The sequence below is a fragment of the Prionailurus viverrinus genome, chromosome A2, assembly GCF_022837055.1.
Source record: "Prionailurus viverrinus isolate Anna chromosome A2, UM_Priviv_1.0, whole genome shotgun sequence".
Classification (NCBI taxonomy): Eukaryota; Metazoa; Chordata; class Mammalia; order Carnivora; family Felidae; genus Prionailurus; species Prionailurus viverrinus.
Genome location: NC_062562.1, coordinates 110,223,773 through 110,236,909, shown reverse-complemented (window position 1 = coordinate 110,236,909; position 13,137 = coordinate 110,223,773). Strand labels below are relative to the sequence as shown.

The following is a 13,137-nucleotide window of genomic DNA, read 5'->3' as shown; positions in this document are numbered from 1 at the left end:
AGCTAAGTATGAACTGTCTCCCCAATTCAAAGTGGCTTAAATACAAAAGGTGTTACTCTGTCACATAAAAGAAGTATTGAGGTCAGTACTCCAAGGATGACTTGTCATTCCTATTAATTCATCAGAATTAATGTATTATACAAACTTTCATGCCAAAACTTTAGAGAGAAGAGACTTATCCTCACCCCGCAAAATGGTGGCTAGGGTGCCAGCCATTATATACATATTCCAGGAAGTAGGATGGGATGGAGGAAGAAAAAAATAGGACCCTGTGTCCTGCCCTTTAAAGAAGTACTACCTCTAACATCTCGTTTGCCAGAACTTTGCCACATGTCTGCATAAGGCTATAATGGATACTGAGAAATATTAGCCTTTAGCTGAGAAAACAGATCCCCAAAATGAAGTTAAGGTTTTATAATTGAAAAGGAGAGTAAAATGGATGTTCATGAGATAATCAGTGGTCTTTTTTACAGTCTGTGTTTTTAGACTTACCTCCATCCATGTGTACTCCTTGTCTACAAGAACACACTCCCTTCTCCAGTGGACACAACCCAAAGTCTTCCCCAGCTACTGCTTTGAGTCTAGGATCTCTGGGTGATGCACAGTTCCCTCTGTCAAGTAAGGTGGTATTCCCCTTAGCCTGGTGACCTATAAACAGAGAAAAATCCTGCCTCCAACACACTTGAAACACTATGGCAGAAAAGGGACCGCATAACCGCAATAAAACCTTCCATTGGGAAGTCGGAAGCATGGGCCAACACACCACCTTCACAGGTCCAAACAATTATAAAAACAATTATAAAACCAATGGACAGAATTGAAAAGGCACATAGTTCTGGCAGTGGAGTAAGTTCCTTACTTGGTTCCTCTGGAAGTCCCTGGTTCTTCTTTCTGGGAAAACACTCTCATCTTGTCATTTTCTCCTGAGAGAGCTACTCATGTCCACTACCATCGCTGGACGTGCTGAAATAGGTCCTGGAGCATACGATCTTCTCAGAGCCTGCACAGCTTTCAAAGCCCACTTCCAGCAGAGCCCAAAGTTCACTTAAGTGTTTGCCACCAGGTGTTGAAGACCTACTTGAGGTTATCTTTGCCAATATCATTTCCTTACATCTTAGTAGGCTTCTTACATATTAGTTTATGGTTAGTTCTACATATAAATAAAACCAAGATTTTGTCAATACTTAGTTTTTCAGCCTGGTAACTCTAACCTTTTATTTGCCACCTTCGTTATTTATTGCCCTCTCTCTCAAAGGAGTGAAACTTGGACACCACTTAAAAAATAAGTCTGGATGAGAAATTGAGAACCTGAAGCTAGTACTGTAAGTCAATCTAGTTCTCATTATCTGTTGAGAGCTCTTGCTACGAGCTTTGGTGGTACAATATTATTTTCTGCTAATAGTACCATTTTGTAACCATCACTTAAAAGTGCTTTAATTTGAACTATAGAAGGAGATTTTCTCTCACCTTCACTATCTCATGGGCAATGTATGCTACAGGATGCTTACAGAAATTCTCTAAGAGAAGAGGTGTTTCCTTCTCTCTGCTTGAAGTCTGACCACCTTGGAGCTCATTTCTCACTCCTTCCAGAATTTATTAAAATGCCAAATACCACCCAACACACCCCAACATTCTGAATTCTTTCTGCCATTTCCCCTAGTGCTTTAGCTCCAATTCATATGTGGTTTGTCTTCCAAAGGACGAGTGACAATACAAGAATTTTCTATCCCATAAGAAGAGTTATTAATTGTCCAGCCTGCAATATCTGACCCCTCACTACCTCAATACCTCCTTACCACCAAGACAGTCATGTCCTCAATTTCTGCTATCGCACTCTACCTCAAGATGTCAAACTCTCTATTAGATAGAATTCAGTTTGGCTGTCTATAAACAACAAAATTAAAACCAATCTATCAGAGTCTTAAAGAAGATAGGGAGGCAAATATTCCACAGAGCCTGCTGGAGCAAAGAGTAAGCTAATCTCTCTCTTCTGAGCAAAGGTCAGGCATTCTTATTGTCCATTACAAAATACTTTGGTTCCTTAACTTTGGGGTTCGCCTCCTGTAATGCAACCCACTGCAGGTGCCTGTGTCATCTGATCTGCCTCTTGTAGCCCCATAGAAATTGCAGTTCAAGGACCCAATACAAATGCCGATGATCTGGCTACTGCTGTGACCACGAGTAAGAAAGCTTCCTGTATCTGACCTGAGAGTCATGGGTCTTCTGTCAGCATCCATGAAAATGTGATAGGCTAACTTGTTTGCTTACAATTAGAGTAAAATCTCAGACTCTTCCCAATTCTTGACACGTAAAGACAGAAAATATTAATTCGGTTTCCTGGGTGAAAATGATGCTGAGGGAAATCATTGGGCTTACCTCAAATCACACAGCAAAAACAGAGTGCATTTCTTCCCACTCGTCCTCCAGCGTATGTTGCTACACCCACAGCTGCTCCTAAGGAACCAGGAATGGTCTTGATCAAGGTTATAGTCAGTGGCTGTTTGTCTTACAAGCAGGGATGGGATGAGGATGGTGCAGGTATGGCTCCCCAGGTGCAAAAATTAAGAGGCGCTCACTCCCAGGTGCCCGGTCTGCACTCGCATGAGCCTAAGAGTGACGCCACCTCAGATATTCTCTCCTGAAACATTGTATTATGTGAAATGGAATCATCAATGAAAGACAAATACTACATGCTTCCTTTGGTATGCGGCATCTTTCAGACTCACAGAAGCAGAGAGAAGGGTGGTTGCCAGGATCTGGGTGAAGCAGTGCTATTCGACGGATATAAAGGTTCAGTAGTGCAACATGGGTAAGTTCTAGGGATCTACTGCACACACTGTGCCAGTTGTTAACAGGCAACGGACGCTGCAGATGTGTTAGGAGGATGGATACGATGTTAAGTGTTCATACGTCCGTTCAGAGGTGGCCAATGCTAGAATGTGAATCACAAATGATAGCTAGCCATTTTTCAGTTCTCAAAAAAGATCTCTGGGGCAGCTGTAGGTGAAATGGAAAAGAGAATTATTCTATTCTCAGCGAATGGTCCAGACGTCCCGATTAGAGCCAAATGGTAACTAAAATAGGCATCTTGATTTTCAGTGATAAACAGTGTAAGGCTCATTTAATTGTTTCTTTTTATAATAGATTTTTTTCTAACTTTTCCACCCAGAATTTTTAATGTTTGAGAATATAAGCAATTGATTTATTATATATTGACAATTTGTCCTTCTGCCAAAAATAAATTAAGAAAATTTGAAGTTGTTTTTTTATTAGAATTTAAACTATTTGTATTTTATATACCAACTTTTGACTCCCAACCTATTTTTTTTTTCGGAGTTAACTTCCTAATGTCCCAGGACTTGTACCTCGCACTTTCCCATAAAGTTGGTATCCAGATAAGTCACTTTTGTTTTTGGAAAATATGTAACATAACTTTCATTAATATTTTTTATTAAAATTGGAGCCAACATGGGGCTCCATGCAGACAGTGCAGAGCCTCCTTGGGATTCTCTCTCTTTTCTCTCTGTGCCCCACCTCTGATTTCTCTCAAAATAAATAAATAAAAATGTTTTAAAATATAATTAAATATATATATAAATAAAATTTAAAAAATTATAGTTGCATAAAAGTACACTTAGGAGGGGAAAAATAGGTATATATTGGTTATGCCCTGGGAACCTCACAGGCTTCACTTTACTCCTGACCCTGCTTAGAAGTGTCCAAATCCACTACCTTTCTTTCCTGACTTCAGGCTCATTTTCTCTCCTTCAAACATGCCCTTACTCTTTCTGATCCCACCATTAATTGTCCCCGGAACCTATACTCTGAAAATATATTCACACCAGGGTCAAACAACCAGTAACAGCCTAACAGGATCCTCCCAAGATCGCTGGAATTATAAAAGTAAGCTTTTGGCAAAGTAATGAACACTGAACATAGAATGTCAAGTATTCTAACTTGAATTGTACTCTTTCTATGGGCTTTCTGAGGGAGGATGTTTGTGAGGAGTACCGCCCAAACCTTTCTGACATATAAAGTCAGATCATCCCATATTGCCAGTCACCTGACATGTTTATCACTAAAGTCTGTAGTCTAGTATATGAGGGTTATCAATGGCAAACACTATTTATTTTTTTAAGAAATCTTGTCATTCAGTTGGTTCCAGAAGCAGAGATGACTTTGTTTGTCCCTTTCAAAATGGAGTTAAGTGAAGTCCGAGAGGCACTTGTATTCAGTCATTCTTACTTTAGTGAAGCCACCAGATGAAAAGAATGACTTCTCCATCAGCCAGATGCGGCAATCAAGAAGTCAAGTGAAGACAAACCCCCGATTCTCTGTCTGCCTGGAAGCCACTGGCATCTCCTTCCAAGTACTGAACAAACGAGCTTTTGTGTGCTCTCACGATGGATCCCTTTGAAGCTCTGGCATCCTGATTGGCAACTTTTCCTATCTGCCCATCTTGGTACAGAGGAGATTGGGAAACGGAGAGGGGACAGACCAAGAGAAGGAGGTGGCATGGTCCTGGCTGCGAGCCCACTGGGTAAACACGTTAGCTCCCTTTTAACACAGATAACTTTTCAAAAATGTAAAGGGAGTGTCCAGCTTCATTTGGAATAAAGAGGAGGAAATGACTCTCAGCTGTCCACACACCACACAACAACTGACCACTCCAGAGGAGTGAGAGCCTTTCATCCAAGGGGAGACCAGACAGGATTTCTTTCCCAGATTCCAAAATCTATGTTCAACAACATTTACATCGCCCCTGTCTTCAGCATGCTGGGGCCGCAGACATTTTAACAAGAGCGGAAGTCTCTCGCTACAATGAATAAGACTGTCACAAACTTACCTTCAGGACAAGAGCACCTTTGCCTTTCGGGATGTTTTTCTTAATCTAAGTATACTGATGGAGGCTGTGTGGCCTTTTGTTTTGAGTTTAGGATTCTAAGTTTGAAAGTGTGAGGTGCAATTTTTTAGTTTCAGGCCTAACTTCTTGTGTGGACCTTCACAAGCAATTACTTCCTGCCTTAGTTTTCTGGATTTTTAAAGGAACTGATGATGATGGGGAGAAGAGAAGACAGGGATATATCCAGATTTAAATATTTTCACCTGTTATCAAGACCGTAATATCAAGTATTTATCAAGCATCTACTCTCAACTTAGCAGTGGACAAAAAAAAAAAAAAAAAAAAAAAAAGAAAAGAAAAAAAAGATGAAACAATTATCAAAGAAGAATATAGGCAAGATGCATTCAAGAAACTTATAAACTAAACTTTGATATGACAAAGTTAAGTAGTTAATATACATATAAGAATTAGCAAGGCAGTGTTCAATCAAATACATCACTGGTTAACACTAACTATATGAATTTGAAAAAAAGTATATATCATGATTAGCAGGGTTATTTAGACTGGGCTTTAATGAAACAGAATGGGCTTTAGGTTAACCATGGAAAAATGATACTAATATTGACCTATAAAAAAGTTTTTTTTAAACAGTAGTAATATTTTCCAGATATAAAATAAGGCACAAATAGCTTTATCATGCTTAACATCAAGGTTAACCAAAACATGATCTCATTCTCCTTAGTAATTCAGAGACTTATTACATTAAAAACAAATGCTTAAGAAGAGATAATGTGCTGAATTATTAGGGAGACTATAGCAGGATTGTCACATGATAAGTGACTTTTTAAGATACTGAACCATTGCATCTGGTCCCCAGACTCCTAACTTCACCCAAAATAATTTTTTTACCTACTGATTCTTCCTACTTCTGTCTTCTGTTTGCCAAGATGCAGCCTTGTTTAAGGGGTATAAAAAGTAAACTTGATCATTTATATTTCATCCAGTATCAAAGGTCATTGAAAGTACCTCTACATGAAAGCTATAGCGACAACACATCATTTCTCCCATTTTCTTGTAACTTTTCTAGAAACCAACACACAGCCTCATTTTATGCAGATTGGTGTCTTGTGAGAAGTCCTTTTCTTTTAAAGTTGTTATAAGTTTACCCTATTTTCAGTGTTGCCATGTTATCTGTGCCACTGATGTTTTTATTTTTACCATATACCACACACACACACACATACACACACCCCCCCCACACACACACACGTATTTTTTTGTCTCAAGTTTAATAGACCTTAAAAGAGCTTCCAGTGGCAATCAAACAGAATTGAGAGGAAACATCAAGCATATTCAACTCTATCATGATACATGAAGCAAAACTTACTTTTAATACTGGATAAGGCTAAACACAAGCCTAGAACAAAGTCAACTGCATTTATACTCACATATCTCCTAGGGACTACTTACCCTAAAGTTTACCCTAATACTATGTACTCCGAAGATTCAGCTATAAAAAAAGAGAGAAGAGAGAGACCTCATACAATGGAGACTATAATTTCAAACTGCAAATTAGGTTTTGTTTTATTTATGTGAAAAGTCAAATTCAAGACCAGAGGGAGCCATCATGGTTATCAACCAGTAGTAACTAATCCGAGAAAGACATCTGCACTACCATTAAGGAGACTTGCCAGCTCCCACTGACAACTACCTTAACAATGATCTTCTCTACTGCTGAAGATAGTAAACCCATTCCTCAGTATAGAAGATAATATGTGTCTGAAGTCATGATAAATTTTTAAGGAGACAGTGATAAAAAATGTTTTCCAATTTAAAATCTATGTGGTTGTTTCCAGCCAAGGTGAAGTAACAGGGACTAGATATACCCTCCTCCTAAAACAACTTCAGAAATGAACAGGGGCTCCTGGGTAGCTCAGTCAGTTAAGCACCCAACTCTTGATTTCGGTCTAGGTCATCATCTCATGGTTAATGAGTTCTAGCCCCATATCAGGCTCTGCACTAACAGCTCAGAGCATGCTTGGGATTCTCTTTCCTCTCTCTCTCTGCTCCCCGCCTCACTGCTGCTTGCACACACATATGTGTGATCTCTCTCTCTCTCTCTCTCTCTCTCTCTCTCTCAAACAACAAACAAACAAACTTCTTAAAAAATGAACAAAATATATGAAACAATCATTTTCAGACATTGCTATCAGGTAGCAAAGGACAGTGACTTAAGGATGGGAAACCAAAAAAGTAATCCTTGTGGTTGCCCAGCTTAGTATTTGGAGTGAGTTTCTTGGCCCAAGCCCAGGAAGCTGGAAGTCAGGTGGAGCTTGGTAGAGTCCCTGAGATGAGGACACAGAACCAAGAGTCCCAGAGGCCAAGGATTTACAGGCAGATTCTCAAAGCAAAGAGATACACACACAGACACAAAGAACACTCCAGAAATTTGCAGAGGGTCCCTTTTGAGTCTTTACCTGTATTCTGGTCAGTGTAAGAGTGAAAACAAACTCCCCAAGCTTGGGGGAAAAAAAACCATCTAAGGGAACAATCCTCAGAACTCATACAGAGACATGCATAGCTTGCTTTCCCCCCCACAATGGAAAAAAAAAACTGTATAATTCATGGGAGGCCAAATTGAACAGTCAGGAGGATATCACCTCCATGGAGGGGGGAAAATTGGTCCTCAAAACTGTTCTAATCCTACCTAATAGAATTTAAAATCTACACAGTTACATAATTTATTTCTCATCTTCGGGGATGGTTGTCTTTTCATCTGATCCCTCAATAAATTTTGACTTTGTCACTGAAGAGATGTTGACTTTGTCCAGATTTCAGCATCTGACTTCCTAGTCACACAAGTGCAAACAAAGACATGGGTGAGAACATCAAGCAGGTGCAACAAGGCGTATCATTCCATTTGTTCTTTCTCCTCGACCTATCTTGTTTTCCATTTAGCAGCACAGGAATCCAACACTCTGGATCAAGTTCTAAAATCTGATGTCCCCATAAGTTCAGTGAGTGTTTAGGGAACTTGCAATGGCAACACTGGAAACTGTTTACTTCCTCATTTTGAACAGACAATGTACTGATTGTTCGGTAGCAATACTGCATCGCTGTTATGCAATTATCCACACATCATTCAGGCATTGCACTTCCCAGAGACCATGCTGTTGATTTTTCCACCCATGACATTTGCTCCTAGCTCAGTTCCTCTGTTCATTAAAGCATGAATTTGATAAACTTAGTCATGCTGCTCTTGGAGTTGTAAGTTCGTCTTCAAAGGTTGGTCTCATCCACTTTTTACTGAAACGATTTTTTTTTCATTTTGTAAAAAAGAATCTTCAGTGGTCTGACAAGAAAATCAAAAAAACCAAGGTTGTGATTTCCTGCAGGATTTCCCAGCTGTTGTGATAAAAAATCTGTGTTCCTCAGAAAACCCCTGACAACATGAAGCTAGGTTGGTAATAATGCCATCTCAAATGAGCATGGGAGGATACAAGATTGCCTGGCACCATGGCTGGAGTTCTCTGGTACCTGAATCCAGTTGTTATGGCCACAGAATGCCTGCTGAACCTCCCCTTGATGGAGTCTATTTTGAGAGTTCACCTGGGAGGCAGTTGCCTGCAAAATTTTCAGGGACTGCCTGGTTAACATCTGAGCCCAGATGCTCCTCTCTCCTGCCCTCTAACTGCTGGCAATTGTTTACCCCTCCCCGAGGGTCTGCACAGATGACAACAAGCCTTCGGAGAGAACCACATTTTTCTTTGTTGATATTTAACCACCTGATGAAATGTCAACAGGCGGCTCTATTATCATTGGGTCGTGTAGAAAATCACATCCTCATAAGTCCTCCCTGGATTTAGCCATAGAGCAGATAAAGTCATCAAGTCCAAATACAAGTCATCACAGGGTAGGAGAAGGGAAATTTAGAAAGCACCCCCTCTGGCTTTAATACACTCCAGCGTGCATTGAGCTCCTATGACCTTTTGAGAGGTAACTGAGAAAAGGAAGAACAAATCAGAACCTGTTCACTCCCATCCAATTTGTTTTGAAATGTTGCGCTCACTTGTTCATAATGCTGGAAAGATTGGTCTTCCTTTGTCTATTATGTAATTAGCACTCTGTCTTGCAAAAAGAACAGGCTTATGTTAATTCACATCTACTTAAGAATATATTTCAAGAGCACAGAGTAAAAGAACAATGTAAGATCATTAATCAAGCCTAGGGGCTTAGGATAAATTGCCGATTTGGATTTGAGTTTCTTCCATAGATTTCTTAAAGTGTATTTTTATAAATATTCTCAAGATTCTTTAGAACTTAGTACCTTTTGTGGTAAAGGAAATTTTATCTGGAAGGCAGAATTTTCTTCAGTTATGCTTTATGCTTTTCTTTTATTAAAGTATAACACTAAGTGTACATTATTTTTAAATAGCATTATAGTATGATCACATTTTATAGTTCTGTCTAGGTTTTTAGGGTTTTCTCTGGTTTTGTTATTTAGGAAGATAGTGTAAAAACTAAAAATCACCCTGTTTTCAAATTTTATTCAAAATATAGTGGTTTTATTTTAAGAGGAAAAGCCAACAATTGAATTTTGAAAGTCCTTGTAAAAACATCAAAATACTTAGAGACTCTTTGAAAAATGTGTCTCCAAATACTAGCTCAGGGCTGTAATACTGAATGTAGGTTTGGATCTCTAGATAGATAAAACGGGAAGAAAACCATTTTGAGAGAAGCAGTCACCTCTCTCTTCAGAGAGAGCACACACTCATCTCAGACGAGGGCTCTCAGACAAGCTACAACTAACTTCAAATGACGTATTTTTTATACATGGCCCAGATCATACCCCCAACATTTCATCCAAAGTCCTCCCCATAAATGGAAACAAAAGCTTAGTACACTACTCAATTATTAATTTCTACCTGTCAAGTGATAACTTAACATCCCAACTGCCTCCTCAATTAATATCTGGTTCAAGCCACTTAAGCTCTGGTACCCAAGAGACTCAGAGTTCTGAGGTTGTCAGTGGTAGTAGATACTGCGACAAAAAAAGGAGAGGACTTTAGTATTAGTCTGAGATTCTGGGACAAGCAAAAGAAAAGGCCCTATAGAAATCTAGACAAGACTGGGAGCAGGATGAAGAAACCCTGAGATGAAGTATACAGAAAAACAGACACTATCCTTATGAAATGAAAGGGCTATTTTTCTAGAAGATATCTATTATCATCCCACATGAAGCTTGAAAGAACCAGGAAATTGCAAAAGTGTGCTCAAGTTTAAAGTGTAAAAACGTGGGAGTCATCATGGGGATTCTTACATTTAGAAACATATTTTCTTAATTCTGAAGATTTTTCATTTTGAGCAGCTTCCCAGAATTCAGAGAGTAACTAGGAAAACCATGAAAGATGCGTAAGAAGTGATGAAGAAAAAAATGTTAGTACATGTTTTATTCTTTGAGTTACACTGTAAAGTCTTTCAAGTAGAAAAAAACATGTTCCTTGATTCCACACTAATAGGACCACATCTTGAATTGTAGCACCTTGAATGATCACTTAATGAGACATCAAATAATCTTAATAGAAAAGCAGAAAACATGAGATCAAACTTGGAGAGAGAAGATCAGATACTACACTTCAAATAGGAGTCTATTTTCAAGAATCAAAAATAAATAGAACATAATGTTAGGTTGTTTACTCCTCAAAACATTTCCTTAAGCTCCACAGAAAGAAGGAGCAAATGTATTAAAGGACCGTTATCATCAGGACAATTACAGAACATTCAGTCGGCCTAATACGCAAGTATCTTTTACATGCATGCTGACATATTTACAGCATTAACAAATGTTGGATACCTGTCTATTTCAGCCAGGGCCAGGAAAATCACCCACAGCCACAGAGCAATCTCTTCCAGTTGTCTAACCTGTTTAAAGGTGGTTGTAATTGGCTGGGGATAAAATTCTGCTCTGACTGAAGGCATGTCCCTCTGTATTTACCACAGAAGTGTTAATTCTGAAGCATGTGGGAATTTCTCGCTTTTATCTGCTCTTTTCTTCAGATAATTGACACGTCGTTCTATTTAAGAAAGCTGCCTCCTTTGTCCATTGTAAACTCCAGGAATTCTAATTTAGGCTCAAATCTCTAAGGGAAAGTCTGTCCATCTGTAAAGCATTTCTTCTGTGGAAATCTCTGATAAAGCATCTAATTGGCTCCATTTCTTTTTGAACATTTTCATGTTTATCCACCTAATTATCCTGGGAAAACAGAAATGCTTATCAAATTAAACTAAAAGATTACACAGAAGAGACCAATAAAACAGGGTTTTCAGGAGGAGCCACAGCCTTATTGGCTTGAGAAGCCTTTGTCTTGTTGAAAAGAGTATCATATTCAGGAGTTTAGGAGTTGAAAAGAGAGAATTAAATTCTCATAAAGGAAAGGGTACATCACTAAACACAGCTATTAAAATGGAAATTGTTTTATGAACCATGTCATCATTACAGGTTCACGTCTATCGCCATAATTCAAATGGAATAAGCATTCATGTATGTAACAACATTTATGAGCTTGTTTTATTCTGATTCCTTTAATAGGATCCCCAAATTACGTTTCAGATACTGCTGTTCCACATTTGCTGCAGAACAGTGCCCTCTGCTGATTACAATGAAGCATTACATTGCAAGGCGACAACCTCAGGAAAAAGGATGGCAGGAAAAAGGGAGAGAAGGGAGAAGGGAAGAGTAAGGAAGAAGGAGAAGGGAAAGCAAAGGGGGGGGGAAAGAAAATAAAGTAAATGAACAAGTAAAATTTCTATTTATAATCTTTAACTGTCTTTGGCATACACGAAAAATAAAGTATATTTGCCCCATAATTAGGATTGTTCAGGAAAGAGAGACTGCACCTTTACTGCAGAAAGTCTGTCATACTTGAAAGATTAAAAAAATCTTGCTGTTACTGAAACTGCTCTAAGATTACTGTCTGGTGATGTTAAGTTAATTGAAGATTTACAAATTAAAGAGTTACTGAAATACCAACTAATATTGGTTATGATTACTACTAATTAATATGATCCCTTCCTGTCCCCCTCTAGTGTCACCCCTGAGGACAAGATTCTCACATTTTAATGAGCACCCAGAGCCTCTTAGGGAGCTTCTTAAAAATACAGCTGACCATGGGGCGCCTGGGTGGCTCAGTAGATTAAGCATCTAACTCTTGATTCTGGATCAGGTCAAGATTTCATGGTTCATGAGATCAGTCCCCACGTGGGGCTCTATGCTGACAGCGTGGAGCTTGCTTGGGATTCCCTCTTTCCCTCTTGCTCTCTCAAAATAAAAAAAAATAAGTAAACATTTTAAAAAATATAATTTATAAAAATACAGGTGGCCAGGGCTCTACCCTTAGGACCACTGTGCACCTGGTCTCTCATTCAGGGTACCAGCGCCTGAACCTCAGCGCTCTACGGAGATGCACTTTACCCAGGTGTCTGGACATCATCATCACTGCCACTATCCCCATAGTTGGTGTAATTAATTGAATATTTCCCATGTACCAGGCACTATATTCCCATTTTCCTTAGACAGTTTTGGCTTGGAAAATGCCTCTGCCTGCTTTCTTTTTAGCAGCAAGTTCTGCATAAAAGGAACCTGGACCACAATGAAAACATAAATGACCCTCAACCAATGTTAGTTTTGCTTTCCTTCCCTTGTGTCCCTTACTGTCTTAGATTGAAATGACTGTTTAACCATATCAAGATCCTAATTATTCCTGGAGAAATTCAGAGTTGCTTTCCATAGTTGCTCAAAGTCCAAGTTCTAAGGAACAGAGACATCATTAACTGATCCCTGGAGAGGTTTTAATTGCCTTCAAAACATTCTGAAAGAGGCCTACTCCCATGCATTTTCTGCAATGCATTTATCTGTGCCTGTTCTACTTTCCCTCTCTGTGTTCCTTACATGCTGAGATAAGGAGAGGCAGCAGAGATTGAAGGAGATTGAGTCCAAGATGAGACCTATTGCTTTATTTCATGTAAACACAGAACCTGATGATTACTCAGAAGCACCATTAAATGGACACTGACAGATTAGAGGTTTTACTATGTAATTATTGCACACCCAATTCATATAATTCAACTAGCCCATGTAGGGTCATCTGTATCAAATACAACTGGTACATTTCATTTAACAAATAAGGAAAGAGAAGTTGGCTGGTGCAATCAACAAGAACCCAGAAGTGAACAAACTGAATTGATGAGGACTCACTTCAGTACAAATTGCATAAATTGAGCTCAAACTTGCTTAA

At 38.9% G+C, this 13,137-nt stretch overlaps 1 long non-coding RNA gene across 1 annotated transcript; it reads right to left on the bottom strand.

Annotated features, from left to right (window-relative positions):
• Window positions 1-523: 523 nt before the first annotated feature.
• Window positions 524-4,224, bottom strand: LOC125148734 (uncharacterized). The gene is made up of 3 exons (XR_007145679.1): window positions 4,064-4,224; window positions 2,377-2,454; window positions 524-648 (listed from the first exon to the last, which is right to left on the bottom strand). It is a non-coding gene; the product is annotated as an uncharacterized LOC125148734 (long non-coding RNA).
• Window positions 4,225-13,137: the final 8,913 nt, after the last annotated feature.